Source organism: Schistocerca americana, chromosome 4 (genome assembly GCF_021461395.2).
Source record: "Schistocerca americana isolate TAMUIC-IGC-003095 chromosome 4, iqSchAmer2.1, whole genome shotgun sequence".
In the NCBI taxonomy this organism is placed as follows: Eukaryota; Metazoa; Arthropoda; class Insecta; order Orthoptera; family Acrididae; genus Schistocerca; species Schistocerca americana.
Window position 1 is genome coordinate 288233897 of NC_060122.1, and position 26246 is coordinate 288260142.

At 41.5% G+C, this 26246-nt stretch overlaps 1 protein-coding gene across 2 annotated transcripts in view; it reads left to right on the forward strand.

Annotated features, from left to right (window-relative positions):
- Positions 1-6686: 6686 nt before the first annotated feature.
- Positions 6687-26246, forward strand: part of LOC124613065 (broad-complex core protein isoforms 1/2/3/4/5-like) — a 102744-nt gene continuing 83184 nt past the window's right edge. For both annotated transcript variants that reach the window (XM_047141649.1, XM_047141648.1), the window contains exon 1: positions 6687-6826. The gene's annotated coding sequence lies outside the window, so the exon portion shown is untranslated. The remainder of the gene's footprint in view (positions 6827-26246) is intronic.

Genomic DNA, 26246 nt, shown 5'->3' on the forward strand with positions numbered 1-26246 from the left:
ATCACTTGTGAAACCAGGTACTTCACTGCACTTTGATGCCTCTTATTTATAGCCCTGACATAATCACATCTACATCTACGTGATTACTCTGCAATTCACAATAAAGTGCCTGGCAGAGGGTTCAATGAACCACCTTCAAGCTGTCTCTCTACCGTTCCACTCTCGAACGGCGCGCGGGAAAAACGAGCACTTAAATTTTTCTGTGCGAGCCCTGATTTCTCTTATTTTATCGTGACGATCATTTCTCCCTATGTAAGTGGGTATCAACGGAATGTTTTCGCAATTGGAGGAGAAAACTGGTGACTGAAATTTCATGAGAAGATCCTGTCGCAACGAAAAACGCCTTCGTTTTAACGATTGCCACTCCAATTCATGTATCATGTCTGTGGCACTATCTCCCCTATTTCGCGATAATACAAAACGAGCTGCCCTTCTTTGTCCTTTTTCGATGTCATCCGTCAGTCCCACCAGATGCGGATCCCACAACACACAGCAGTACTCCAGAATAGGGCAGACAAGCGTGGTGTAAGCAGTCTCTTTAGTAGACCTGTTGCACCTTCTAAGTGTTCTGCCAATGACTCACAGTCTTTGGTTTGCTCTACCTACAACATTATCTACGTGATCGTTCCAATTTAGGTTATTTGCAATGCTCTTGTAGAATAAAAGTTAAGTGGTGATGTGTAAGATCACAAAGCTGAGCCATATTTCAGAGGTAATACAGAACATGTTGTCTTGGTGAACTAAAATGACAACTCCTCATATACATCTGACACATTCTTAAGCACTGAAATAATCTCTTCGGTTAGGTAGTCCTTCTTCTGTAGGGCTTTTATCACATCAAACAGATTACTATTCCACAGTCTAAGGTGACAGTTTCTCTGCTGAAGAACCACAATTTTCTTCCTCTACTGACTGCTTACTTCACACACAGTGCTCCACTTTCCCTTGATGTGAAGAGCATTATCAACCAGGCAGTGTGACTGAATTGAAGGGAACGTATTTTGGCAATACTAGAAAACAAACATATGCATAAAATATTAGCATTACATTTCAAGTTTTTGGTACACATAAATTGTTACTACTTTCCAGAGCACCAGTTCCCGAAATGAAAAAAAAGGTCTCCCAACATAATGATTAGCACAGAGTGTGATATACGTACAAAAGAGAAATTCGTATGATGAAAATTTTAATATGAATGACTTGTTACCTAATCACAGTATCCAGTCCCTGAATTATCTCAAACGTAAACACTGGATTAAAATATACTACCTATGGACAGCTGCCAACAGGAGAGGAAAACAAGTCTAACATCAAATTAGTTATGATACACTGAAACATTACAATCATTAGCGCAACTTACATTCTACATGTACGGGAAAATGCTAAGCACTGCGCCAGCTGTGATGTGAACACTTCATGTCAAACGCCGATTAATGTTAAATTTGCACAAACACTCAGAACACACTGTGCTATTTTCGTTTGTTGCCTATCTTTTCGATGCAATGGCTTGGTCCACAAGCTTTTCCTTGCTGTGTTCTTTATGAACCTACATGTTATAAATAAAAGTTTGAAGCCAGTGAGTGTGAACAACGAAGCAAACTGGCCACATGTAAGCTAAAAGTATAAATTTAGCTAGCCAGAAAGTAACAGCTAACTTTCTGCTTCCGTTTGTGCACCTGTAGGCGACACAAGTAACTAATTTTTGGTAAATTTACGTTATTATGTCGACAAATGAGACAGAAATATACTTACGCTACTCACAATGTTTTGATCTCCACAATACGGCGGAGTGCATAAGTCTCTGGCTCCCCATTGACAGCGTTAGGATATCTCTGTAAATTTGAACTTCTTTGGTCGCTCCACAGCCCACGCTGTCAATATCTCAGGAGACACAGTTCACAGGGAGCGAGTTTGCTAGGATGATGCGCGAACACAAAGAAATCGGGACACTGTTCGCTGATTTTAGACTGGTCAATATTGTCAAGAAAATTAGGGAGACCGTGACAGCAGTCTGAGCAGAGTCTAATAAATTCATCAAGGGGATGATAATTACAGAAGTTTCCATGTCACAGCTTGATGCCCCTTACAAACGAAAACCCCTGCACTTTAAATTGAAATGTCAATGATATTTCTGATAAGAAAATACAATTTCACTCAGTATAGATCAGCAAGCTATAGATGTCTGTTGCATTAAGAAGATGCTTCTATCACTGACCAATCCATTCGAGGTGTGCAACTACTCTGTTCAAAGGTCAGACAGGCTCAATCGTCTCCGTTGTGGCGGTGGGGTGGGTGTCGTTGTAAGCCAGAGAATTAGCCATCAAACAAATGATATACCAAATTTGATTATGGTCAAGGGAAAAACAGGTAACCATGTACTCGCCATAGTTTCACCATGAAACTCCCTCTGCAGCTATATCAGAGCACAAGCCCTTCAGGCACTGACAGGCAATTTCGAGCTTGTAACAGTGCAGAGGGACTTGAACACCAAACATAGCTACTGGGATTGCAACTCCATAAACGTCAGTAGGAGGAAGTTGAGGAGTTTTGTCAGCAGTGATCACTTCTGAGGAGCCTGCTCACATCCCCTACAAACCCCAGTTAGATATCCTAGATACCTTCCTGTCCAAGGGCCTGCTGTGAATTGCAGCCACAGCTCATTATTAGTTGGACTCAAACCACAGCCACGTTGTCTTGGAATGTGCCAGTGTCGAAGATCCAGACAGAAGAATGTCAAATACAACATATATCACTAACTGGGAGCAATGTAACACTCTGGTAGGGCATCACCTAGAGAACATACATCAAATATGGGACGAACAATAGTTGAGTATTTTACAACTATTATCCAGACCTGTGTTCGACAGACATCTGGAACCTGGTTGTCACTAAGTGGTATGTGAGGGGGGATTGTCAGCATTAATAAGATCCTTCCGATCGTTGTTTACTTAGGTGGCTCGAAAGCCAGGTGAAGGATAAACTACGAGAGCACAGAGGCATCTGCTGGAGAGAAAGACTCAGAGTTGCAGAACAAAACCCTGAACAATATATGGAAGATCATGAAATCACAGAATGCTAAACCCAGGGTATAAAGGACACTCTGAGGAAAAAATGGACTAGTTTATGTTGAAGAGGATATAACGCAAAATCTTCGATGATATCATTACATTCACAGTTCCAAACTCAGTTCATTACAGATAACGAGAATGAAAGGTAGGGGAGGAAAACAGTAGGACATGTGGCTCAGCTGCGAGAGATTAGGCACAGAGTTCACACTCGTTTCCAATCGCCTCATGTGTGCCTACATCAGACGTCTAGGGAACAACAAATCCCCCAGTCGTGACAAAGTCCATGAATTCTACCTAAAACACCTATCTCCTCCCATTATCACCTACATCACCACAATCCACAACCAGCGCTTCTCCCTAACCTACTGTCCAACCTTCTGGAAAACTGCTCAGATTATAACTTACCTAAACTTAATAATAACATTGAATAATGAAAATTAAAACCAACAGTTGTATTGTAATTCAAATATCGTTTATCCAAAACGTGCTACAAGTTTCGATGCAAATCGACTTCATCTTCAGGCCCCAAGTGTAATCTGCCATCAATGCATGAACCACAATGACAAGGACTAATGGAGCCTTCAAATCGAAACAGTACAACTTATTAATCAAGTTACACCAGCATGTACAACTAACGAAGTTGAGTGCAGCAGGGCCAAAATCAACTGGATTCAGTAACTTCCAGTAACAAGCCCACCAATGGTCTGACCATTATAACTGGAAGTTACGGAATCCTGTTGATTTGTGCACCATTGCACCCGACTTTGTTGGTTGCGAATGCTGCTGTAACGTATTTAATAATATACACTGTTTCCATTTGACAACTCTGTTGGTCTTTCTCATTGTGGTTCGTATGTTGATGGCAGATTTCTCCTGGGGCCCGAATAAGACACTTTTCTGCGTAGAAACTGTAGTATGTTTTGAATGAACGATGTCTGAATTACAATACAGCTGCTGGATTCAATTCTCACTATTCAAGTACTTCATGTCTTGCTGTTGCCCCACTGTCCTCGATGGGTTACCAGAGACTTAATAAGAACCACTCTCTTCCCCCAAGCTACAAACCCATTTGACTCCTGTGCTTTCTAGCGAAAGTACTGGAATATCTTTTCCACAGAACCCTCACCGAACTTCTCAGACTATAATGTAATCATCCCTGAACAGATTGGCTTCTGTCCAGAACATAGCACCATCGATCAATCTCTGCATCTGATGGAACCAATATGATGGGCGAGGGATATGGAAATAAGTACAGAAGCAGTCTTTCTCGACATCAAGAAAGCATTTGACGAAGTCTGACATGATAGTTTAATTTACAAATTGTCCCAGTTAGACATTCCAGGACACATGATCAGTTTGACATATTCATTTCTTGCCAGGACGCAGTACTCTGCTAGATGTGGCAAACACGTCAGTACGATCAGGAATGCTGTCACCAGGGTCCTGCAGAATCAGTTCTGGGTCCCATTCTATACACACTCTATACCAACGAAGTTTGTAAATTTCCAGTTTGTGAAATTGCTCTCTGTGTGTTGTACAAAAGCAGCAGCAGCAATGTAAACTTCATAGCCTGAAACCTGAAGCAACATCTTGACGTTATTACCCACTAGTGCACTATTTGTAAAAAGATAAACTCTTAAAAGAGTATCTTAGTCATATTCTCGAATAAGATAGCTCCCACTGATAGACAAATCTTTGTTGCTTGCAGACTGTTGGAATGGAGCGACTCAGTGATGTACGAGTATCTGAACTTACAGATCGACAGGCGCCTGACGTCCGTAGGACAGATTAATAGGGCGGGAAGCAAGGGTTGTGCTGCTTTCTACCATCTGTATCCGCTGCTAAAAGGTGAGGGGTTATCAACCGATACAAAAGCTAAGGTTGTAAAGGAGTGTCATGCCACACACAGTCCTGCAGGGATCAGAGGTATGGTCGGTGGTGGCGAGTATATATCTAAGCAGACTGCAGTCTTTCCAAGGCAAAGTACGTCCTATAATGACAGATGCCGACCGATACAAGCCAAATGCACACGTTCAGTACCCATTAGGAGAACCATTCATCTTCACACACGTAAAGAAAAAGTCTGAAAACCTCTATGGGAAGGCTTCCACGTCGTCCCACCATCTCATTCATCAGTTAGCTACACATTACCCCGACACTTCAGATAAGAGACCTATATCCAAACTCAAAAGACAATTTAGGCAACAACAACTTAGGCCATAACAGATTACAGACAACAATTATACATGCACATAATCATCCAGGTTTATGAATACCCTATTTTCATTAATCATTAAAGCAATGCTGGATTGCAGACGGGCATAACACTGTGGTGCTTCTATGAGACAAAAGACAGACACTGAGATGTTGTGTTGTCAGTAGAGCAACAGTAACAGCAGAATGGGGATCAGGAGAGCTCAGTGACGTCGAACATGGACTAGTCATTGGATGTCACCTGAGTAACAGATCCATTGGGGACATTTCAACCATTCTACAGCTGCACAAGGCATGTAATTGTGAGGTGGAAAAGCGAAGGAACAACCACAGATAAACTTAGACCAGACAGACCTCATGTACAGATGGACAGACACAGTCGTGCGTTGCGGGGGTGGTTGTAAGAAATCACCTGAAATCAGCAGGATGAATCATCCATGAGTTCCAAAGCGCTACCAGTAGTCCAGCTAGCACAATGGCTGTTTGTGGAGAATTAAGAAGAATGGAACACAATGATCGAGCAGTTCCTCATAAGCCACATATTTCTATTGTCAGTGCTAAGTGACACTTGCTGTGGTATAAGGAGCAACGCCCCTGCACTGTGAATGACTGGAAATAAGTGATTTGGAGCGATGAATTACGCTATAACCTCTGGAAGTGTTTGGGTTTGTTGAATGCATGGAGAACGTTACCTGCCATTATGTGTAGTGCCGACAGTGTGTTACAGTATGAAGATGTCTTTCGTGCTTAGCACGTGATCCCCTTATTGCTCTTAAGAAACGCTAAATGGGGAAAGATGTGAAAAAATTTTGCAGTACGGAATTGTGTACTGCCTACAGTTGAGAAGCAGTTCGGAGACGATGATTGTATCAGGACGACAATGCACCCAGTCGTAAAGCAGCATCTGTAAGGCAAAAGCTTGTCGATAATCACATACCTGAGTTAGAATCTTCTCTGAGCAAGAATCTTCTCTGGCTTCGACTCTTGAGGAAGAATAGACATCCAGACATCTTATTGCAAGTTTCCCGAGCAGAGTTCAAGCCGTCATAAACGCTAAGGGTGGACGTACCTTATATTAATGTCCACTAACAAGTGTCTCAGTGCTTTTGATGGATTATTATACCAGAGAAAGAGCGAGAGCGCGGGAGGAGCGCGGAGGAAGAGGGGGGGGGGGGGGGGGGGGAGCCACGTGAAACAGCTGTTCCTTTTTACGTGGTACTGCTAAGTTGACGTCTGTACCTTTACTGCAGTTATTCATCTATTATAAAGACTTGCTTAAAGTGATCATGTATAAAAAGATCTTGAACTAAATTTTTACGAACGAAATTTCCCGCTCTAAAGGCTGACATCTTGTTTAAGATTTAGCAGTTGGCTGCCTTGCTTGTTATGTTCTGCAAAGATCTTTCCTAATTTTGCATTAATTTCTTCGGCATTCATTGTTTTAAGTGTCAAATTTAAATTATCAGACGCAGCGTCCCGGAAAAAAACATTGTATATTGCGTCGTCTCTTAGTGCCAGCGATCGGAATTAATTCTGCACAAGAGGTTTGTACGCCACTAACAATTTGGATGCTGTTATATTCAGTTAAACGTAAAAAAATCTGATATACGGCGACGCATCAGAATTCTCCTGTGGACCCATTTGATTGTGTTTGTGTATGTCGCTGTTTACTACCCATTCTTTTGTCTCAAAACAGCTTCATATTACTGCTGTTGATATCTAGGTAGACACACCCTTAACAGCAAATGTTGATTTCGCTAAGCCCTGTAGCTATCGATATTTTGAGGTACTAGCAGTTTGTAGCTTTCTTGTCCTATTTAACAGTTAGTGTGAAGACATTATGTATAATGATTGTCATTAATCGTAGGAAGAACGGATTAAATGATTTTTACTTGTTAAAAAAATATGCACAGTGCGCTGTAGAAGTTGACTGCACCGGCAAACAGTGTAATTCTGCATATTCGCTGTCGAATTTTATCGCACATATTATTCGCTTTTAGCAGAAAGACGACTTTCGTTGATCAAAAATAGAAATGCAAGCCACGGATTGTGTTCGAAAAAACTGGGTCAGGTTAATTTAATATATGAAAGAAGAGGCTGGTATATCTGTAATTTTGCACACAGTGTTAGTTCCAGCTGAGATTTCAAACTAGTAATAACTTATTAAGTAGCCTACTAAGCTTTTATTCTCTTTCATCTTGTTCCGGCGCGTGTATTCACAGTTTGAAACCAACAAGAAGAATTAAAGTTTTCACCCATCGTCTCTCTGACTAATGCACACATCAAAAGCTATTTTTTGGAGTATTGTTGCTTATCTATATGACAGGCAAATATGGATATGTTGGAGCATCTTAACTGGTTCAAGAATTTTATTTTGACATGACTAATATTAGGGCCTAGTACTTTTCAGTACTAGCCTATACCAGTTAATTATGTATGATTTTATAATGCATATTTTGAATCAGTTTTTCCTACACTTTGGGAAGAGGGGACAAATTCATTTTTTATATTGGAGTATTTTTCGGTAGCCCTATTGTAAAATACTAGATATTTACAAATAAAGAAACAACAAGTGCATTTGAGTCAATATGATAGACAATCTGCATGTGTTAAGATTGTTTCCATTACACAGTAATTATTTTAGGATCACAATTGATTACTTTTTAGATGTTCCATTCAAAGCTACTGCCTAAGTAACAACTGATTATTGAAATAGAACAAGGATATATGGATACATCACTGTTGATGCAATTGAAAAAGAGTTGAGTAAATCAATGTGTATACAGTTTTACCTACAGTATCTCAGGTCTTTTACTGTGTCTGTATTTTTTTTGTTAATTTTTGGGTGTAGGTGTAGATAATAGAAGGTGAAAGCACTTCCAGAGAGAGAGAGAGAGAGAGAGTGTCTGCAAATAAAGTGCAGTGAAATGAAGCATGATGTTAACCAATAATTGCTACACAGTGGTGATGCAGATAGTGATGTTTGATTGTCAGGATTAACAATGATGACATGCACTGAATTTTTACATTCCTTCCCAAAAGAGAATTGGAGAGCTGAGGTGCCAAGAAAATGTGTGCACTCTGTATATACACTACTGAATAGATACAGTATCCATTAACACATTGACTGCTGCACACTTAGTGATGGGATGTTTAACCACCAGGTTAGGTACATGGCGTTAGCTCTGCTGTGACCGCCGCCGGCCCATGATGCCAGGCATGTGATTTTGCAGTGGTTGCAGGTGGCCACACAGCAGCCAATGTGTTAATACTATTACTCTTACCTAAAATTTATCCTTGGTCTTCTGAGTAGAAAATTCTTTGCACATCTAAAAGTTGGCTTCTAATTCATTGATAACTGTCTGCTGTAATATTATGGAACACATTCGTAGTTTATATATTCTCCTTTTTGATCAGTACAAACAGCTCACTAATGAAGTACATGAATTTTGAAAGTGCTAGTTACTAGGTTATAGTGTATCCTCTTCACACAATATCTTATGAAAGGTGTCATATTGAATTCTGAAAACCGTTTTTTTATTGCTGCGCATTTTCATAATAGAGACAATATATTGTTAGATCTCCAGTTGCACTTGGTCTTGGTGCAAGGTAAGTAATTTGCCAATTTAGAAATGAACAAAATTCTCACAAAGACAGGGAAACAATGTCAAATATCTCCAGATTAGTGCGATATGTTTTTCTGTATGTTGTTTATAATAATTTAACACATGTTGTGAGCCTTTACACAGACAACTAATCAGATTTTGGAAGATGTAGCTTAGTGCAGACATTGGCAATAGGTTCTGAAGTAAGTCACATATGGCATTACAGAAATGTATGATTCCACCCATCTGCTTTGACTCATGGCATCAACAATAAGGTGGAAACGGCTCCTTTCAACATATACAAAATGACAACAATGGTGTCATACATACACAGGTCAACAAACCCTAACAAAAAATAAAAATGACACAAAAATGTCTCACTCCAAAAATAAAATGAAATTAACAGGACAACTGCAGAAAATTGGGGGTATAGGATGGGGACAAGCTAAATATACAACAGTAAAAAAACACCACACCATCCCAAAACAAATAATATAAAAGAAAAAATTTAAATTACAGTGTTCTGATACATTAAAAACACACAAGGATCAGACATTTCCCTTGAGCTATATAGCTGAAATGCAGCTGTCGATACCAGAAAACTAACACCTATAACCCCAAAAAGTGGAATTGGACATTTACATTGACCTACATAGCTCAACCACAGATATCGATACCAAAAAGACCAACACCTATAACCCCAAAAAGTGGAATAGGGCATTTCCCTAGACCAATATAGCTCAACCACAGATATCAAAACCAAAAAAACACCATCTACAACTCCAAAAAATGGAGTCAGATATTTCTGTTAACCTATATAGCTCAACTACAGCTATCTATACCAAAAAACCAGCACCTGCAACTCCAAAAAGTGGAACCAAAACCCCTACAACTCAAAAACCCACTACATCAGTTAAAATGCAACTGACATACCATAAATATACAATACACAGAACATCACATTTACTATAGAATAAAACTGAACCAAAAATTACTTACCAACAAAAGCCTCTGGCAATACTACCCAGGTTGTCCACACACACACACACACACACACACACACACACACACTCGTGCCAACAACACCACATATACATGTCCGTGGTTCAAGCTGCCAGAACTCTCATCAACCTCAAGTTGTTGCCACAAACTTGACACCTAATATATTCAGCAAGAAGACCGAACATCTGCAGAAACTGTATGTCAGGCATCATATTATAACCCATCTTGGAATGTAATGAAATGCTCGTGAACTTCAGTCATATCCATACCTAACAAAAAAGCCATAAAAAAATTAGGCTTATTTCTGCACAACCTACACCAAACTAATCAGACCTAACAAATACACCAAACACATGTGCAAAACAAACAAACAAAAAAACTTAATAACTCACTGAAAACATTCCACAGCCCATGTTACTGCACAAGTTATCCGAACTCAAAACCACGTTAGCATGATGACAACCAAAACTCAAATGAATCCAATACCACATGTTAAACTCAGCATGTCCACATCTACCACTAGAGGGCATGATCACATACAACACGATGACACCTACAAACACAACCACTCAAAAACTCCATGTCATAGTGATGTCACGCTCAACAACGCCATTATGTCATGGGTCAAAGCAGACAGATGGAATCGCACACTTCTGTTGACCCATAAGATATTAACAAAACTTTTTGTTTTACGATAGTTTGTTGCTTGTTAGGGAACCTGCAAAGGGTCTGATTCATAAGCAGCTACAGTCATTTTGTGTCTTCCAGGATCATAACTTATGAAAAAATTTTATATATTGTTTGTGAGAGACTTCTAGTACCACATGGAGTGGAAGGTGTACTGCTTCTGTAGAATGTTGTCACCAGTGATTAAGCCTTCATGCACCACAACACAGCAGTTCAAAAGCTGCAGTATATAGTGTTGGAGGAAATGGAAGTACTGTGCAGTTAAAACAAGAACTTATTTGTCAGCAGGGAAAACGTTCAAAATAGCTTTTTCTGACTTGAAAGGTTCTTTGTTTCTCGACTTTCTCAAAAGTCCCACTAGAAAGTATGTGCCACTCATTGCTTTTCGTTCAGTTCACGATCGGTGTTGCCCTCCAAGAAACATGTTTCACTAATGAGTGTTTTCCAGCCTTCAGAGGTTACCATCTCTCTGTACAAACTGTATTGGCCTGATAGAGCATCTGGACAGGTGTGTGCCTTGGCCTGCTTAGATGTCATCAGTGAGTCGATTTCCTTCTATACCACACTGGAGTAGATAGCAGTAAGAGTGTGCACCATCCCAAAGATGACCATTTGCAACATCTATTTACCCCAGGCTGGACACATACCTACCTTGACAAGACCATCTTAATTCAGCAACTCCCAGCCCCTCGCCCCACTTTTTCTCCCTGTGTGGGGGTATCCCTTCATCTGAAAGAGCCCTTTCAATCTTCTCAATGACAGTACCTGTACCAACTTTTGTACAGCCCACAGAATGTTTCAGATTACTGACCTTACAGTCTCTTCCCTCTGTCTCATATATTCACTATAGTGGTCATCATATGATGATCTCTGTAACAGTGATCACTTTCTGGCAATCCTCTCACTTCCTTTTCATAACAGCACTCCTCGTGACATGCCTGTCCCATATTCATCAGTGCAAAATCATTTGCATGCAAAAGCTAAACATTAACTGCTTCCTCACCCACACTACTTGAGATGCAGATCACACTTCTATACTATGTATTTACGAGATCCTGGTATCATCCAGCCATACTGTGGTTGCCAGATTTTTGATACAGCCATCAATAGAGTGCTAAATTTTATCAAACGGACCTTCCTCAACTGCATTATAATTTGCAGTAACTCGATGAGTAGTCTCCAGGCCATTGATTGATGTTATGCTTATTACCCTGTGATATCTGCTATTCATAATCTTGCCTCTGATCTTGACTACCTGGTGAGTTGTCTTTCCCTGTGTTGCAAGTCGTAGGGGTATCCCGGGGAATTAACAGGCAGGCTGTTTGACTAGAGTAGCAATTACTTGTCTAACATTCACTTTGGCAATCCCATACACACATTTGTGGCTCCAGTTATAAGGCGTCTATTCACTCATAGGTAGAACATCACCTGATGGGCAGTTGCTCCCTGTAGTAAACTCCTCCATGTCAAGGAGCTACATGATGTTCCTCCCTCTGTTCTTCCTCGAAATAATCCATTGCTTTATTACCTTCTGCTTCAGTCATACCAGACTAATGCACAGTTCTGTCTAAAGTAATGAGTCACCGTCATGTTGTGGTTGTGGGCGAACAGACAGTGTCTAACATCTTGATGGAATGTGTCTATTCCAGTTCTCCATTCCAATGCCAAGCATGGTCCTCCAGATTCCTTGCCTCTAATGTTGGCGGATGACATACAGTCAGTTGAAATTGTTCTTAGTTTCATATGAGAAAGTGGTTTTTAATCTTATTGCATTTATTTTAAACTGCTTTCTGGGTGGTGGCAGATTGAGGTGCCTCCCACCACATGCTGGACCTGTGGGCCCTCGACCATATATCCTCTACCAGCTGGCCAAGTCATTCCTTCTTTACTGTTTCTAATTAGTTTTAGATGCAGTATCCCCTTTTTTCCCTCACGCCCTGCTTAACTCTTTAGGATATGTAAGAATTCATTTAGTATATTGCATCAAAACATCAGAAACATCAGTTCAAAGGAACATGGCAATCACTGACACTGAACAGATTAATATTGATGAGTACACATTACCACACTGCAGCAGAAACATAAACAGAGAATGGAGGGTGGCAACATAAAGGGGGAAAAGCTAGTTCCCAGGCCCGTAGAGTTAACGAATATTGTGTTGAACAACTCTTTGAATGATGGGCCACAATAGTGGTTTGGGGACAACATGAGCTAGTGCTGCTGATGGTTTACAGAGCACCAGGTTTCCTCACTGGTGTACCTGCTTTCCTGGTAATTTAGTTAGGTTGCATTTTAGTGTTTAAGCACATGTAGTATTAAGTAGTCTAGTTTTGGAGTATTGTTAATCCAGCGTATAGATAAAAGTTCAAAGAGTTACTTTTCCTTGGTTTATATTTGCCTCAATTTGTTCCACATGCCTAAAAGTCCTTTTATATGTTGGAATCTACAGAATGCATGTAATTCCTTAGCCTGTGTTTTAACACACTACTCGATCTTTCCTTCCCCAGAAGAATGAAATATTTGCACACAGGCATTGATTCTTGGCCATTGGCTCTACAAATGTATAGGATTAGCTCATTTGGTACTTGACACAAAAAATTTTCTGCAGAAGTCATTCAACTAGACTTGGACATACTAGCATTATATGTTGTCCAGTTTTCAGTTAAGTTAAACTAATAAAGTTGAAATAACATTTCTAAATAAGCTAGCTTGAATTTATTCAGCCACTTGTTGCAAAATAATTACGATGTTAGTTTCTGATTATCAGTGCAGCAGTTGCATGTTCTTTGAGGTGTTGTATCTCGTTATATCCCTAGTTCTTTGGAACCTCATGGTATTCTGATCAAAAATTTTGTCCAAACAATCTTTTGATGACAAATTTAAAAATCATTACCTCACATATTGGGATTACTCCTAAAATTACTGAACTCAGTATGCTCAATAATGTAGTATGCAGAAGCACAGTTACTTCACACATATGTAATGTGTGTGTGTGTATATGTGTGTGTGTGTATATGTGTGTGTGTTTGGGGGGGGGGGGGATATTGCACTTCATAAAAGAATAAATATATAAATAAATGCTCATTGATAGTCTGTCGATTTAACTGCACTAAGGGGAAAAGTGTTGCATCTGATGCCCTCCATAAAAGAATATATATATAAATAAATGCGCATTGATAGTCTGTCGATTTAACTGCACTAAGGGGAAAAGTGTTGCATCTGAAAGGAAGTGATAGAGTATGTATGGAGAAGTTATTGGATGAATATGCAGGGTTATTTAACCCACCTGGACTACTGGCAGCTAAACCTCTGATGACACACCATTCCCATGGAAATGAACCTCCTGTATCAGGAAACCATAGCCTGTCCCCACTATTTACCACTGGTGATGGAGAAGTTCATTGACCAACAGTTCCGGGATGGAATTACGGAAGAAAGTACTAGTCCCTAGTCAGCACTGTTAGTAATTGTACCCAAGAAGTTCTTGGATGGAAAAAAAATTACTGATTCTGAAGTGATTACAGATTTCTAGATCAACAAACAGTCACTGATGCCTACCCCATGCCCAATATCACTGAGACATTAGATAATCTAGGGCAATGCCATTACTTCACAACATTAAATTTATGCAGTAGCTGTCACTAGTTAGAAGTAGCACCAGAAGATTACCCCAAAGCAGCATTTGTGATCCCATTTGGACACTTCCAGTATCGTCAGGTGTGGATTTGAAAAATGCGCTGGTGACTTTCCAGCAATTGTTAGACAGGGCTGTATGGGGCCTCTGATCAAAGCAGTGCCTAGTTTACCTAGGTGACGTAATAGTACACTCTGGGGGCACCCAAGAGTACTTGTTGCGACTGCGGGAGATATTTGAACAACTGTAAGCAGCGCAGCTGGCCCTCAGCTTAGAGAAATGTCACTTCATGTTGCAGGAGGAATGCTATTCGGGTCTTGTTATTGCCCACGAAGGGGTACATACTGACCCAAGACTTGTGCAGGCCATAACAAATTTTCCAAAGTACAATTACATCTTGCAATGGAAAATCCAGGCTGGAATAATGATAATTTATGAAAGGATAGTTTACTACACACCATATTGTGGAAATGTTGAGTCACAGGCAGGCACTACAAAAAGAATGCTAAACAAGTAAGTTTTTGGCCAAAAACCCTTCTTTCGAATTAAACCTGGCCTCGGCAGCCAGAGGCAATGGACTTGTGTGTGAGTGTTGCATTTGCTCGAGTGTGTGTGTGTTTGTGTGTACTAATTCAGAAGCAGGCTTTAGGTCAAAAGCTTATTTGTGTAGCAGTTATTTTATAGTGCCTGTCTATGACTCAACATTTCTGCTATCTGGTGAATGGCAATCTATTCTTTTATAAAATTACAGTTATATTCGGGATCACAAATCCCTATAGAAAATAAGTTTGAAACTTTGAAAAGGCAGCTAGACCCCTGATAAAAAAGGAGTATAATTTAATTGGACTCTGCGGTGTCGGGAAGCATTTCAACCATTAAAGGAGTTAGTGATCATGGGTCCTGTTTCCATTTTTCCACCTTCCAGTGGGCTCATGTATTTTTGTGAATACCTGCTTGGCCACCAGGGGGCCCCAGCCCTTGCAGCACTACTTCTCTTCCCGTGTGGCAAGACTGTCCTTCTACTATCTTTTTTCCTCTCTGCCTAACCTTTGGGTGGTCTTCTCGGTGCCAATTGTGATTGAATCTGGTCTGTGATATTAGCTTATGTTCCACTTTTTATGCCTTTCACTCGTTGCACTTTTTCTTTTCTTGTAAAGGTACTACCCCAAAGCCCAGTACAGAAGCCATTCCGTTGTGGGGGAGGGAGAGTTGTCAAATACCTGCACGGTGGTGGCCCCTGGACCACTGTTGGTACCTAAGCTGGAAACACGCCGTGCAAATCAAGCAGTATGTGCCCATCAGGGCTGGGGTACTGGAGCTCCAGGAAACAGTTTACTGGCCAGATGAGCACTGCTGCGGCAGGGGGGCACCGTTCAGACTGAGTGGTACCATGGTGGAAGATTCACACATGGATCGAGTTAGACTTTCTTCTGTTACTGGCCGCGAGATCCTAGTAGTCTCTTCGCGTGGGATGGATTATTAAAATGCAGAGAGATAGGATCCCACGATGTTTCCATCCCTGGCTACATCACGGGAAGGTGGACGAGCCCGACATCTGGGAGTGAAACACTTCACCCAATATTTGGTCTAATCTTGGATTGATGGAGATACCTTAACTGCAATGAAACTATTATTTTTTATTGAAAACATTGAAGACAAGTTTGGAAAGCTAGTCTGGGTAAAATGTGAAATGGTTCGTTACTGATTAAAACTTCCCCTGCTGCCCAATCTTCAGATCATCTAGGCGACATATTTGTAACCTTGACCTCTCACAAAACTTTCAAGATGGTCCAAGGAATTATCTTCCACAGAGATGTTATGCTCAAAGCAGGTGAGAATCTCTGAACTAACCTTGCTGCAAGGCATACATTTTATTGGATATGTACGAAAAGGGCCCAAGGATAATTGTACTCATACAGGTGCCTTTGTTAGCCTTTGGAGGGAATGCCCTCCTGGAGAAGGTTAAGGTAATGGTGTACAGGTGTGATTTGAAACAGTATGGCCCACCACCTATGAGATGCTTCAGATGTTAATGCTTTGGGCCTGTGTCATCCCACTGCAAGGTAGATGCAAAAAGCAGCAGCTGTGAACGATCATTCCAACAAGGTAGTCCTTGTTAATATCCATCTTCGTGGAACATCACCTCCCGGGTCTGCCAGTTTACCCGGTTTTCAATAAAGAACTGAAGATCCAGGAGTACAAATCTGTTGACCACCTGTCCTACACTGAGGCACAGAAGAAACATGATCCATTATGTTAACATCATCACTATTTCCCACACCCAACTGGAGAAGCGTTCCTGTTCTTCAGCTTCTATCAGTGACAGGGCTCCCTCTTGGGATCCCTCTCCCAGGCAACCCCCAGACTAGAGGCCTGACTCCAAACAGTGGCCGAAGAAGCCACGACCTGCGAGTCCCAAGGGTGTCTGCTCACCATATGTCCCTGTGCTCATTGCAGATAGCCCCTTTAATGAACCACACACAGCTAAAGCTACAGAGGAAATGAAGAATAAGAAAAATAGAGACAAGGCTCCTCTGGGAAGTCTCCCCCTCCCCTCCCCTCCCCTCCCCAGATTCACCAAATCCTGCCATGCGGTCGGATTCTGAGTCGATATTTGTAAATGTAGTTCCATCCCCACTGGTGACAGGCAGTTAATCTGGTGTGACCAGTCCAGGTCACTTCATGCTTAACCTGGCCACCAGTCACCTGGTCATTCAGTGGAATTGTAGTGGGTGCTATTGTCACCTGCCAGAACTACACCACCTTATTTCCTCCCCTTCTGTTATTTCTGTTCTGTCAGAACTGTGCTGGTAATGAGAGGGCATCTGCAGGGGTCTGTACATTGGTTCGTATAGAAGTCATTAATGAATTGATTCCCCTTTGCACCTCGTTGGAGGCAGTAGCACTGCAGGTGCAAACAATGTCTGTGATTACTATTTGCAACGTTTAGCTACCTCCAGGCAGGCCACTTAATTATGTTGAATGGACCACATTAATCCAACAATTTTCCCCTATTTTTCCCTTGTTGGGTGACTTCAATGCACATGACCCCTTTATGGGGGAGTACCCTTCGTCTGGTAGGGGCCTTGTGACTGACCAGCTTCTGACAGATGATGACCTGTGTCTCATCAGTGATGGTCCTCCAACCTATTTGTACAACCTACTGTACCTTTTCAGCTATTGATCTAACCGTGTCCTCCCTAATTTTGTGGCCTTGCTACATTGGTCACTACATGATGACCTTTGTGACCGTGACGACGTTCCGGTGATCTTGTTATTTCCTTGCCATCTCCAGATCGATTACCACATTGTGCACTTCACAGAGAGAGCCAACTGGTCTTTGTGTGCCTCTACTGTTACATTTACCACCTTTCTGTCCGATTGTATTGATGAGGTCCTGCAAGGTGACCCAAACACATTTCAGTAGCTATTCAGGCTAGCTAACTAGCACTGCAACAATTCAAACGACAACCTTTGCAGACCAACCTTATCACTTATAAGCAAATTTGTGCTAAGGCTCGCTATCTAATCAAACACAGTAAGAAGGAAGGCTGGGAGCGCTGTCTCCTCCCTGGGGACATATGCCTCTTCATCTTAAGTGTGGGCTAAGCAGCATTTCTTTATGGGCAGCCAACAGTTGAGCTATTCCCGGTCTAGTTCTACAGGGTGGTGTTTGTACCAATTCATCAGTTCTTGCAGAACACCTTGTGACCAAATTGCAGACAGCATCGGTGTGCTCTTCCTATCCCGTGATCTTTCTACCGCAGAAGTAACAAGTTGAATACATACACTCATGTTTCACGCCCCACCAGTCTGAATCCTATAATGAGGTGTTCACTGAGTGGGAACTACTCCAGTCTCTTGCCCCATCCTGCAAAACAGCCCCAGGCCATGATGCAGTTCACAATTAGGTGATCCAAAACCTGAATGTTAGCCAAAGGCAACATTTCCTTAAGCTCTTCAACTGCCTTTGATTCCAAGGTGCCAGGCAAGAACCCAGTATCTCTCGACAGTTGCTGACCAATTAGCCTGACTAACGTACTCTGTGAGCTGCTGAAAGTATTCCTGGGTTATTGAATCTCGAGGCCTTTTGTCCACCTATCAATGTGGTTTCCAGGAGGGACGATCCACAACTGACCGTCTCTTTAGGTTGGAACAGCAATTCAACAGGCTTTTTCTAAATGCCTACACCTTATCACGTTTTTTTTATTTAGTTGCATAAGGCATACAACACTAATTGGCATCATCATTCTGCTCACCAACTGCGACTGGGGCTTTCGAGGCCCCCTACTGATTTTTTTTCCATCAGTTTTTATCTCACCGGTTGTTTGAGTTTGGTTGGCACTTCACTCAGCTCCTCATGGGTCCAAAAGAATTGCATCCTACAGGGCTCTGTGTTAAGCGTCACTCTTTTCCTTGCCACCATTAATTTGTTAGTGATGTCTGTTGGACCAAGCATTGTATGTCGACAATTTTTGCATTTGGTACTGCTCCCACTTGACATCTTCTGTTGAAGGCAAGTGCCAAGGTGCCATACAGTGGGCCTCTGCATCTGCTTTTTCCCATGGTTTCCATTTCTCAGGTCTTCTGCCATTGAACTATGGTCCATCCTGACCTGGAATTCTACTTAGGTACCCAGGACTTGGAAGTTTCAGCACAGTCCCATTTCTTTGGCGTACTTTTTGATAAAAATCTGATCTCCCTGCCCCGTATTTATCACCTGAAGACTAGCTGCATGTGGAAGCTTAACACTCTTTGCTTCCTTGCCCACACATCTTGCACTGCAGATTGCACTGCTGTTATCCATATTTGCTGGGCCATGGCTTTGTCCCACATGGACTGTGGTTGCCAGGCTTATGGCTCGGTGGTTCCTTCAACTTTGAAACTGTTACACCCAGTCTACCATTGTAGCACGTGCTGGCTATACGTGTCTTTTGGACTAGTCCCATAGTCTCCTTGCTAAAGCAGAGACCTGCCCTCTTCAGGTTTGATGGTACCAGCTCTTGGTCTTACATGCAATCACCATTAGACAACATCCTCATCTTCTCATGTATCCGACTCCTTTTACGTACAAGGTGTGTTGCCCTCATGATCTCCACCCCAGTTGGAATGCACCTCACTTCCCTCTACCAAATTCTCCATCTCCCCTCCCTGGACTACACTCCCTGTTTTTTCTTGTGCGCTCGCCCTTGGATGGTGTCCAGTGCATGAATTAGGACAGATTTTTTCAGAGGACCTGAAGTCACTGTCACCACCATGCCCTTTTGGTGTTGGTTATGTCTAGGTCTTCAAGAGGTACAGGGTCCACCATCTTTTACACCAGGGGCTCTATAACTGTGAATCAGACGGGACATGCTTTTACATCTCCTGCCAGTACAAAAAGCCATTCACTGCCGGGAGCATGTAGTGTGTTTATGACACGGCTGACAGCCAATATAAGAGCACTCCATTTTATTAAATGGGCCTCACTTGACCCTTTTTTATGTATGTACTGACTCAGTATGCAGTCTCCTGGCTATTGACCAATGCTGTTCTTGCTACCCTTTGGTCTCTGCTATTTGTGGCTTTCTCGTTGGCCTCATTGCGCTGCCTGCTCAGTTGTCTTTCTCTGAGTCTCAAGTCATGTGGGTACTTGGGGAATGAACTGACCAACCGTTCAGCCAGAGGAGCATTTACTCACTTTCCAATCCAGGTGTGGATTCGTGGGTGCACGCAAGATCTCTGTACGCTTGGAAATGGAACAACCTCTGATCAGCTACTGCCCCATCTAATACACTCTGCACAATGAAGAGAGAACTGCAGCATAGTGTTCTTCCTTCTGCTTCTCCCAGAAGAAATCCACATTGGTCATACCAGCCTAAGACATAGTTTTTTTATTTGTGTGTGTGTGTGTGTGTGTGTGTGTGTGTGCCTTAAGAGCAGATGCAGGATGGTTGGGGATGGGGCATCTCCCGCTGTATGTGAGGGCCAGGGCATCCCTGACCCTACCTCCTTCACTAGGTTACTTTTCCATCCCTCTTTTAGTCTGTTTTAATCACTTTTATATTCGGTTTACCTCCTTTCTGCTGCACCCATTTGCTATTCTGGTTGTCATACTTTATTGAATAGTGTAATAATATTATACCAACAGCTGTTATTTCGATATTGTTTTATTAGGCAATCAGTTGTGATGTTCCAGTCAAGTCATCTTCAGGCCTGTCGCATGAATGGCACCAAGTGCCACTTGTGCATGTATAAGACAAGGCACAAATAATCATGTCTGGTGCCTTGTCTTATACATGCATGAGTGGTACTTGTTAGTGGTACTTGGTGTCATTCATGTGACAGGCCTGAAGATGACATGATGGGAACTTCAAAACTGGTTGCCTAATAAAACAGTATCAAAATAACAGCTGCTTGTACAGTATTATTATATTTCATCAGCCAGCCACTCTCCAATGCTTCTGAACCCAAGATGGTGTTAACACTTGTTGAATAGTGGGCACTCTGGACTATAATGGATAAGAGATGGGAAGCTGTGGTTGGGACGTTTCCCCTGAGCCCCAGGGACAACCACCTGCTGACTTCACTATTTCCTACATTTGGTTTTATTATTAACAGTATGAAAGATGACCATTACCTTTTAGCCTTCTCACTTTTACTATTATGAATCTCCTGGTTAGATCAGAAAACATTCCCAGTGTCACTCCAGGCCAATGCCGGGATGGTTCCTCTGAAAGGGCACGGCCGACTTCCTTCCCCATCCTTCCCTAATCCGATGAGACCGATGACCACGCTGTCTGGTCTCCTTCCCCAAACCAACCAACCAACCATTCCCAGTGGACGTCTCTGCTTCCAGATGCACTACTTGTGAGTCGAGGGACTGAGGACCTCATTGTTTGGTCCATTACCTCTCCCTGTGAACCAAACATCCATCATTTTTCGAGACTATCAAAAACAGTTGTGATCGAGCAACTATGCCCCTCAGCTGTGTTCCTTTTGGTTCCAGGCAACCCATTGAAGCAAAAAAGCTATTAAACTACAGAAAAAGAAATGCTGGTGCTAATTTTTGGCATCACATGTTTTCTTTATTATCTGTAGGGAGTCATTTTAAGATCATAATGGATCACACCATACTAAAAAGGCTTCTGGAATTAAGGGATCCAACCAGTAGCCTAACCTACTTGGCCTTAAGATATAGTGAATTTGATTTTGAGGTACTCCAGCCTCTTGGTAATGCTCATGGGTTAAGTCACAAAGCACACACTGTAAAATGCATTGGAATAGACACAGAACAGTGGTGCAAGGCTCAGGCTTCCGACCTTGATTGTCAGTGGTATCCAAAACAAGCACTTGTCAGCTCTGATGACAGACCCTTTGCCAGCCAGTTTAGGCCTGAAGTATTGAGGTGAGCCCTTGATTCCACTTTAGCTGGGCATAGCGGACGACAAGCCATGTAACATTGCATTGAGGAAAATTACTAGTGGCCGCAGAGGAAACAGTGTGTTGAATGCTGTGTAAAGAAATGTATTCCGTTCTCTCAAAGAGCCGAGTTGAGTTGGCAGAAGTTCCGATTACAAAGACTGCCTGAGGCAGAGAAACCATTTCAAATGGTAGGATTTGATGTCCTTGGACCATTTGCAGCAACACCAGTGGGAATTCCTTATGTATTAACCATAACTGATCATTTCTCACATTACTTTGCCATGGTTGCCACAGCAAACCAACAACACAGTAGCTAACACTGTAGTTAACCAGTGGCTATCAAAATTCCAACTTCATGTATGAATTACTTAAGTAGCTATGTCAACTATTGCACATAAAGAAGTTACAAACTAATGCCTTTCACCTACAAGCGAATGGTAGAACAGAGAGAGTTCATAGGGCATGGAGTAAAAAGCCAAGTTATTATGCAAATAGTAGATGTCATAATTAAGACACACTACTACAGCATGCCCTAAGTGCTTACAATTCAAAACTCCATGAAAACATGAGTCTTTTTCTGTACAAGGTTGTTTTTGGTCGGAAAATGCCCTCTCCTTTCAAATTATGCCAACCTACCTGGGAGAGGATTCATTCTCTGATCAGGACTTCAGTAAAAGACTAAAAGGTATCTGATGTCAGGTAGGAAAAATGAATAGGAAGGCTCTGGAGTGATAGGGAAACACCCACAATAAAAAAAGCAAAATTATGTAAGTGCCACTTTGAGCAGTTATGTTATTAAACCCTCACATCCCAAATGGAAAAATTAAAAGTGCATTGCACATTACCAAGAGCCCTGTCAGGTATTCAACATGACATCCCCAGTTAATGTTGAAATCCAACTTCTGACCTGAATCACAGTTATTCATATAAGTAGAATTCACCTGTTTCAAGGTGAACCAGAAGCATTGCTTCGATTGCTAGCAGCTTCTTCTGAAGGGGGAAGGAGGTTTGGTTGAGAAACAGAAGAAATAAAGGTAGAAATAAGCCAGTGACACAGAGTGTACTTAATGTTGTTCCGGCACATCCCTACACCTTAAGACCATGAGGTGGTCATATGAGCTGAATGTTTGTATGTACTTATTAGTTATTAGGTATTATGATTATGCTTATATTTGTGCTGTTCCTATGAGGAAAGTTCACGGGGAACATTTGCGTATAGGTAGTAGGTTAGAGATTTATTAGTAGAACATTTGTGTGTATAATTAAAATGAAAACATCAAACGTTTTGTTTTATATGTAGTTGGTATAGAAGTAAATAAGCAAACAGGAAATAAGTTGGTAGTAAGTGAGAACGAGTGAGTATACATGTGATGCAGTTTTGCATCCAGCAGTCATCCGCCATCATGCTGTGGTAGTCACGCCAACATTTTGATCCACAAGGAATGTTTGCATCAGCACATGCCGGGGATCACCTGCCATCATCTGCAGTCTGTCTATTTGGGTTGAAGATGTAACACGTGTTTTGTAGAGCTGTAAAGATGATGCATTTGGGGACTTTTTCTAACATGCAAGGAACAGTTTCTGGAAGGGCTATGCAGAATTAAAGCAAAGTTACTGGGTCCATTAGAACTATTAGGACCAGTGGAGGAGGAATCCTTACCATTCTACCACCATATGGCCAGCATAACCATTATGCAAGCAGGAACAAGGTTGAGGGTAAGAATGAAGACACCGTTAACCTGTAAAGAATGTTGATTTGGGTGCTTCCACCATCCATGCCTGCCCAGTAGCCTGGAAACCCTACAGAAATTTGTGTGTTTACTGGTACATGAACTACTTCTAATATCACCCGATAGAAAGTTCAATGCTCTACTCACGTCTGCAGAACTACTACAGTGTAGAAGTGGGCAAGTCACTGTTTGCTCCACAAAATGAATACACACTGTACCTGAGTCACACAAGCGTACCCTGTATTGCTCCAAGAAGTCTGCCACCAAAAGCCTCAGGGAGGTCACTAGAGTTGAAACTAAATTTTTCCAGAACATAGGGGCATGCTGGCTACACTCAGTACCTGAAGCAATATTAATCATTGCCTCCTGCCACTGAGGATGTTTCACACCATCACCATAGTGTTCACTTTGGGAATGATATGGTCATTTTGGCATGTTGATGAAGGTAAGAAAATGAACTTTCATGAATGAAAAATATGAAAGTTCATTTTCTTATCTGTCTATTTTTTGCTGTCCCCCTCCAACCTCTGTTACATACAGTGCACTTGGCTTTTCACTCTTATTAACTCGTACACAGTGTTTTAGCAGTAATCTCTTTCTTGCATACTATCCTGTCTTCCACCTTTAAGCTCTCAGATTTACAAATCTCGTTCGTTGCAGTCCCCAACAATCAGTTTTTCCTTCTCATCCTGTCCAGCAAGTCTCGCCTGATCTGTGGTTCTGGGTGACTTTTCTGAAATCTTCCCCTTTTCCTAGACCTTTCCAGTCTTTTTCCTTCACCCCTCTTCCTTCCCCTTCAACTCTTCTGCCTGGCTCCGAAAGCTTGCCTAATTATAACCTCCTTTTATGTGTGTGTTCTGCCGCCGCTTGGTGAGTGGATTTTTTATCTGTCCCATTACATTATATTGTCAAAAATTGATTATTTTTGTTGTTATAATTTTATTAAAGGATGCCCTACTAATTATCGAATTTTTGTAATACTGTGTGAATAAATGGCAAATACTTAAAAGTTTTTATTGACACACATGGAAGTTGGATGGTTATATCGTGACAGAACTGTTCTCATTTTGTATGAAGTTTATCTTTTTCTTGCAGATAAACCTTTCCAAGGCAACATCTGGCTTCAGACTGGCTGTTTGGCAGGCATTTTACTAAAAATCAGTATCTGCAACCTGTGTAAAATTTTGCAATACAATGCTTTATCCTGATTTCTTCAGATGAGTGTCGCTTCCCTCCTCCAACTACAGGGAAACTTCTGTTTCCTCTTCTACACTTTTTCTAATCCTTGCCGCTGGAAGGACCTTTGCTGTTCGATATTTATGTCTGACATATTAATAATAAGCGGATGTTAGGGATGGGCCACAGATATTTCTGACGGATTCTGGAACATCTGCAGTCTCAGCCCATGAATTAATGGAGACACGTTCTTGAGATCCATGAGTTTTCCTGCAGTTTTCACATGACAGCAAGTTCTAGTTACTTACAGTATGGCGAAGGAATGGACCACTGATCAGATAAAAAAATTTACAAAAAGAAGAATATAAAATGTGGGATGAAACATTTCTAGACACCGTTCCAACAGTGGACCTAAATTTAATAAAAACTTAGCTACAGAATTTGAGATCAAGTTTCGTAAAAGAGCTTACAAAGGTGTAGGCTGTAGAAAGAAACAGAAGAAGAAAAGAATGGAGTGTATAAAGTAATAAAAAGTTGCTTGTACTATGTTCATGATAGTATTATGCATTGCTGTGCTACAACTATTACTTTATATTATGAGTTGCTTTTCCTTACAAAGGATCAAGAATGCTCTGTTCCTAGTGATTTGGAAAGCAAAGAGCAAATCTGCTTGTGTTTGGTCAGTCATTTGTACCTTCCAGGTGCTGCCTGTTTCCCTATTGCACCGAGCCCTGTCGGGTCCATGCTCGGTCGGGTACCCAAACAAGCCACGGCCTCAATGGCACATTGTGACCTGTGCAGACAATGGAACAGAATGGACTGGTTGGTTGCAGGCAGGCTCGGGCGGGTAAATGTGATGCAAGGCACAGCTCTGTTCGCAACGACACAAAACATTGCTCTGACCACAACTGACACTTGCAACATGTAGAGGACCTTGCACGTGTTCCGTTCATGCTCAGATACAGCAGCGCAACCCACAGGCTTCCCTAGCACCTGTATTTACATTCAGGCATGCATTTCTTGTGATGTTTCCATATTTTTTGTCCAATACATGTACTTAGTACCAATTGGTGACATTCATTTAAAGGGAGGAGCACTTTTGTCCCATGTTTGGAACTGAATGCACTTTGTTTGCTAGTAATCAAGCAGGTCTTTATTCATTTATAGCCTGCCTGTTATTTTTGGGAAGAGGTCAAGTATACATTTCAAAAGTGTATACAGTGAGTTTTATCGCTGAAATGCTCGATTGTCGTCTTGCCATTACTGAAGAACTCATATTCAGATTTCATTTATAAGTTGAATAAAATGGTTGTGGATGGGGCAGAGGGGCACCAGGAAACAAGGAGGCAATGTGTTTTTGCATTTTTAGAGCTTCAGGGAGGTCCAAAAAATGAAATCACTCTTTGATATATATTTGTAAAAAGTTGCCTTGCAGTTAATATTTTTGACACTGAAAGCGTCTTCTAAAAAATGCCGAACTGCAGACCAAGTTATGGCTGTGACTGTATCTGGCTTAATGGCAGCACATGATACTCAGATTTTTTCACGTAGTTTGCTGATTGTAGATGGTTTCGTCAGTACACAAAATCTTTGATGGCACCCATTTGCAGATGCCCATAAATGTCAAATTAGAACAGTGAGGTGAGTATTCAATAGAACCTCTTCGACTTACATATCATCCTGGTAGAGTCTCATCCAGGTACAAACTGACAATTCAGTGGTGTGT